At 41.2% G+C, this 6809-nt stretch overlaps 1 pseudogene; it reads left to right on the top strand.

Annotated features, from left to right (window-relative positions):
• Positions 1 to 5581: 5581 nt before the first annotated feature.
• On the top strand, positions 5582 to 6595 carry LOC123457045 (annotated as a pseudogene).
• The last annotated feature ends 214 nt before the right edge of the window (positions 6596 to 6809 follow it).

The following is a 6809-nucleotide window of genomic DNA, read 5'->3' as shown; positions in this document are numbered from 1 at the left end:
CACAGAAATAGACACTATAAGGTTTTCACTGGAGGTTATTTAATATTAAGGAGAAACTGGGTTTACACAATCACGAGTTTAGGTCATATCTTTGTTGTGGATATGCAGGAAGGAATATAACATCTGTGGCAGTGTTCTTAGAAGGCTTGGTGGTTGATTAACTCAACTTAAATATTTAATGACAAAGCATTCATGGTTGTCAGAAAAGAGTAATGTCTTTACAACTGAGATTGGTGTGAATAACTGTTTTACCTAATTAAGTTAATTTGGAGTATCTATTGAAAAGAAACTGCATAATGACAATTGAAAATACACTTCATTAAGAAGTTTACAAGAAAAGAATCCCCTCATGATATTTGGAAGGAATATGTGAGGTTATAAATACCACTTCCTAGTAGTGAGCCTGTGTATATTTTTAACTGTGTTCTAGCATTGTAGTATTTATTGCAATGAAATCAATAAGAGTTAATAATTTTCCTGTTAGGAGATGAATCACCCCTCTAACAACAATCATGATCCAGGTGAAAACACAGAGGCATTGGTGAGATGGGCAAGAGTTTTGCATTCACCAGGAGCCTGACAAATTGCACCAAGGTGATGGAGGCAAACAGTGAGGATACTAAAATTCAGCAACACACAAATACAGAAGCTGCTGGGAAGTCAACACTAAAATACACTTAAAGCACAACCATCATGGTTCAGAAAATTTTGCAGAAGAGAGGGTAGAAAGAATGTGTGAGACACATGGTGATATGGAATGTCCAGAGGCATTGCCCCTCCCCACAGTGATGGACTGTTGCTCTCACAACACGTAAACTACAACTGTATGGTGGACACCAGCTATCTTACTAAGGAGGACCTTCAGTGGAATGGAGACAGGGAGGAGGTAAATGATAGAGAAACACATGTTGTTTCCATTCAGAGTTCTTTCTTCATTAAAAAATAAAATAAAGCTAAACTTTAAGACAGTAAACAACCCAATAAAAAAGTGGGAGATGACATTGGCATTGAACAGAATTCTCAAAAGAAAATAATACAAATGGCTGATGAATATTTTTAAAAGTGTTCAACATTCTTAGCCATTAATAATGCTCAAATTACAAGTGGTAGATTCCATCTCAATCTGGTTGGAATGGCTATCACATAAACAAACAAACCAAAAAACAACACGTGTTGTAGCCATGGCTCAGTGATTAAATGTGCTTGCTCACAAACCTCACAGTCTGGGAGAGGCTTTCAGTCAAGATGACATCCACCTAACCACTCATTACATTCTGGGGGATGAAAGGCCAGACCTTTAGGCTTTATTGGATTTTTAAGGGTTTGCAAATTCTAGCAGACCTACTGTGGGAAGGTCTGTAGGAAGAAATGAGGGATTCTGTTGATTCCCATGCTCCTGGGTAGAATACCAGTCCCCCCATTCCCACAAGCAGCTATGGTAGCTGCAGTTCCAGCCCCCAGTTCCCCCTGCATAAACCACATGCTAAGTGGACTCAGACCAGCAAGGTGGTATTGCTCCACACACAAATGCCATCCCATTAATACCGCCAACCTCCACATGTGTGGACCCAGGCCAGCAGGCTAGTGTCTCCCACTTTTCCCCCCACACCCTTGGCATTCCTGCCACCACAGAGCTCCACACTCAAACACTCTCCCAATTGCCACCACACCTCTGCACCCCTGGGTATGGACCCAGGCCAGCAGGCTAGCTTTCCCTCATGGGGCCTCCACAAATGAATACATTCCCACCATCCCAAACTGTCCCATTGTGAAGACCCAGTCCAACAGGCCAGCCTTACCCCCAAACTAAGCTTTCACTTTTTCTTCCTCCTTAGACTTTCACACCACAGGGAACCTCCACAAGTGCTCCCTATTACCCCGCTGCATCAACTGAACCTCAGCAATCCCAAATCACCACTCTGCCTTGTCACAGGAACCAGCAGTTCCATGCACCTCTTGCTACAGAATCTCAATGGATGCACTATCCCATGCCCTCACCCCTCAGCATCATGGTTCCACCTTGTATTCCCAACCTCCCCCTTTTGCCTGTAGCCTGGGAGCAATACCAGTATGCTTTGTTCCTTTCCCCTCTACCCTCTGTCACCTCGGTCACCTGACCATACAGTCCCATACCCCAAATCACTGAACAACAAGACCTCCTCATCAGGCCCACGGGCCCCCACCAAAGCCTCATCACCTCCTTCCCTGTCAGCAGTCAGGCCCCATTGCCATCAGAAGCCTAGTTGAAACAAGCATGAAAGGGAATAATCTCTGAATACACTTCAAGGGCAGACTACAGTTTCCTCCTAAATTTAATAAAATTCCAACAGTGTGCTGGGCAGACCACATTGCAAAAGTATAATATGAAAAATCAAAAGTAAGAAGATCCAATGAAATTTCCCAGAGCAACAATGGCAGAGGATCAGAACCCCAAAATGAAGATACAAGCTATGCAACTCTGACTAACCAAATAAATGAGTTTAGGAAATCAACAAAGGGACAGTAATTGTGTGAATGTTCTCCTCGCTATAGTAGACCTAATAGAAAAGAATCATGAAGAGTTTCAAAGACAGTTAAATGTCCTGAACAAGAGAAAGAAAAAAAAAAAAAAAAAAAAAAAGGAGAATCTCTTTAACCAGCTGGCTATGCTCAATGAAGAAATAAAGGAATGCAAAGATGAATTCCAAGAAGCTTTAAGAAAACCAGAAATTGATTTGAAAAAGGAACTCAACAGAGGGATGGAATCCATACATAAAAAGCAGTATTAAATTTAAAACAAATTGAACAAGCCCAAAACTCTATAGAAGCTCTCAGAAGTAGATTCAGCCACATGGAAGATAGAAATCCAGAACTGGAAGACAAAGAAGAAACAGTTCATGAATCCAAGTTTCAATATATTCAAATATATTTGTGAACACAACATGAGGGAACTATGAGATGCCCTTAAACAATCCAACATTTGGATCATGGGAATACCAGTAGGGGAAGAAATTCAGATCAAAGGCATGGAGAAATTATTCAACAAAATTATCAAAGAAAATGTTCCCAGTCTCTCAAAAGAAAGTCCCATCAAGTTACAAGAAGCTAAGAGTACTCCTAACAGGCAGGACCAAAGGTGAAATTCTCCAAGACATATTATTATTAAGGCACTAAACATCAATGCCTAAGAGAAAGTCCTAAAAGCAGCTAGGGAGAAACAACACATTACATATAAATGTAACTCCATCAGAATTACTACAGACTTCTCAGTGGAAAACCTGAAAGCCAGAAGAGCCTTAAATGGAACACTGCAGAGTCTAAGAACCTATGGCTTCCAACCTAAGCTACCCTAACCAGCAAAAGAACCCCTCATAATAGAACGTGAAATAAAAACTTTCCATGACAAAAACTCAGCTTCACAACTATATGAACACACAGCCAAACATGCAGACAGTACTTCAGGGAATTCTCCACAAAGAAGTATCAAGTCCTTACAACCTCAAGTCCTTACAAGAAGCAGGTCATGGGCTGGAGAGATGGCTTAGCAGTTAAGCACTTGCCTGTGAAGCCTTAGGTCTCCGGTTCATGGCTTGATTCTCCAGATGTACAAGGGGGTGCATGTGTCTGGAGTTCAATTGCACTGGCTGAAATACCTGGTGAGCCCATTCCCTCTCTCTCTCTCTCTCTCTCTCTCTCTCCCTCCCTCCCTCCCCACTCCCTCCCTCCCTCCCTCTCTCCCTCCCTCCCTCCCTCTTTCTCCCTCTGTCACTCTCAAATAAATAAATGAAAATGAACTAAAATAATATAAAAAAGAAGCAGATCACAATAACCAAACTCAGAGAAGGCACAAAAGAACTACAAAGTCAAACACAAAGTCACACAAGCCACCACAATATGGTAGAAATTGAAGCAAACTGCACAGTTATTACCCTAAATATTAATGGCTTTAATTCACCATTCAAAAAAACATAAGGTAAAAGGGTGGATCAGAAAATTAGACCCCTCAACCTGCTGTCTTCAAGAAACCCAACTCACCACTAAAGACAGATACCTTCTCGGGTAGAAAGGGGGGGAAAATGATATTCCAAGCAAACAGAAGTAAGAAACAAGCAGGCAAAGCTATACTGATATTGCATAAAATAGACATCAATCCAGAAATAATCAAAAAAGACAAAGAAGGCCACTTCGTGGTTATCAAGGGAATGATCCAACAACAGGATATCACAATTGATAAAACAAAATCTACTTGGAAACAAAACAGAAATAACTACTAACACTCTCATAGTTGTGACCTTCAATACTCACATATCAACAGTGGATAGATCATCCAAACAGAAAATTTACAGGGAAGTAAAAGAGCTCAACAACACTACAGACCAATTAGATCTAACAGACATCTACAGAACATTCTATCCCAAATCCACAGATTACACATTCTTCTCAGGAGCCCATGGAACCTTCTCTAAAATAGATCATATGCTGAGCCATATACTGCCTCCACATATTTAGGAGATTGACAAAATATCCTGCATAATATCAGATCACAATGCAGTATTCTTAGAAATTAACAAGAAAACGATGTGCCAGGAATCCCATCAGCTCCTGGAGACTGAAAACACACTTTTAAACAATAAGTGGGTTAGTGGATGAAATTTTTAGAAACTGAATGGCAAAATTTCTACAATTGAATGACCATTAGAACATATCATACCAAAATTTATGGGACACAATTAAGGCAGTCCTCAGGGGAAAATTCATAGCACTAAGGGCTTTCAAAGCAAAGACAGAGAGATCCCAAGTCAATAGCCTAACATTCCACATAAAGGCACTGGAAAAACAAGAAGAAACCAACCCAAACAACTCCATACAGAAAGAAATAATTAAGATCAGAGCAGAAATTAATGAATTGGAAACTAAGAAAACAATTAAAAACCTGATAGAACAAAGATCTGGTTCTTTTAAAGAGTAAACAAAATCTATAAAGCCCAGGCCCATTTGATCAAAAAAACAGACATTTCAAATTAACAAAATTGGAGATGAAAAAGGAGAGATCACAATAGACATAAGTGAAATTGGGAGAATCATCAGGACTTATTTCAAAACTCTCCTCCAAAAACACCTGGAAAATATGGAGGAAATGAAGGAATTCCTGGACACGTACCACCTACCAAAGCTAAACTCAGAGCAGATTAATTTCCTAAACAAACCTATCTCACCCATTGAGAATGAAAAATAATCAAAAACCTCCCCAAAATGAAGAGTCCAGGACTAAATGGCTTCTTAGCCAAATTCTATTAAACCTTCATGGAAGAACTAACACCAACTTTTCTCACACTGTGCCACAGGAGACCAGGGAGAGCTCCCCAACTCCTTCTAAGAAGCTAGTATCACCCTAAAACTAAAACCTGGCATTGATGCCACACAAAAAAGAAAACTTGGGGGGAGGACGGGCTGGCTGCGGGCGGGCGGGCAGAACGGAGTCTCCTTCACTTGGCCCTCCTGCGGTGGCAGTTGCAGCCCCACGCGGCCATCTGTAAGGACATGTTCCCTGAGCTACGAGGCTAGTGAGCTGCGGCGGCGACGGCCCTCCAGAGAGAGCACCAGATCACCTCTTCCCGCGGCCTTGCCATGGCGACCTCTAGACAGAACTGCTGCCCGCGGCCAATGTGTATTCCTCCATCATATGCTGACATTGGCAAAGCTGCTAGAGATGTTTTCAACAAAGAATTTGGCTTTGGGTTGGTGAAGTTGGATGTGAAAACAAAGTCATGTAGTGGTGTGGAATTCTCAACATCTGGTTTATCTAATACAGACACTGGTAAAGTTACTGGGACTTTGGAGACCAAATATAAATGGTGTGAGTATGGTCTGACTTTCACAGAAAAATGGAACACTGATAATACTCTTGGAACAGAAATCGCAATTGAAGACCAGATATGTCAAGGTTTGAAATTGACATTTGATACTACCTTCACGCCGAACATGGGAAAGAAGAGTGGTAAAATCAAGTCCTCTTATAAAAGGGAATGTGTAAATCTTGGTTGTGATGTTGACTTTGATTTTGCTGGACCTGAAATCCATGGCTCAGCTGTCTTTGGTTAGGAGGGCTGGCTTGCTGGATACCAGATGACCTTTGACAGTGCCAAGTTGAAGCTGACACAGAATAACTTTGCAGTGGGCTACAGGACTGGGGACTTCCAGTTACACACTAAAGTCAATGATGGGACAGAATTTGGAGGATCAGTTTATCAGAAAGTATGTGAAGATGTTGACACTTCAGTCAACCTTGCTTGGACTTCGGGTACCAACTGTACCCACTTTGGCATTGCTGCTAAATACCAGTTGGATCCCACTGCTTCTATTTCTGCAAAAGTCAACAATTCTAGTTCAATTGGAGTAGGCTACACTCAGATTCTGAGGCCTGGTGTGAAGCTCACATTGTCTGCTCTGGTAGACGGGAAGAGCATTAATGCTGGAGGTCACAAACTTGGGCTTGCCCTGGAATTGGAGGCTTAATCCAGCTGAAAGAAACCTCTGTGAATGGATATTGGAAGATTTGGCCTTAATATATTTCCATGTGCCCAGCAGGTGTCTCCCCCATCCCCCAAGAAGGTGATCAAAATGAAGGATTGTCTAAACAAGAGCTGTATTTTAAATAGGTAGACAGTCACATGTTAGCGGGTTCTAGTTGAATTGGTTATCAAGTTATCAATGCTGCAGTCGTGCAGTCACCTATACATTATTTAAATGTATTTAACTGTTAAATGTGCTACCCACCAGTAATGAAATAGACCTTAATGAAAAGTGCAAAAAAAAAAAAAAAAAAAAAA

Source organism: Jaculus jaculus, chromosome Y (assembly GCF_020740685.1).
Source record: "Jaculus jaculus isolate mJacJac1 chromosome Y, mJacJac1.mat.Y.cur, whole genome shotgun sequence".
NCBI classification, from domain to species: Eukaryota; Metazoa; Chordata; class Mammalia; order Rodentia; family Dipodidae; genus Jaculus; species Jaculus jaculus.
This window is presented reverse-complemented; position numbering and strand designations above follow the sequence as displayed.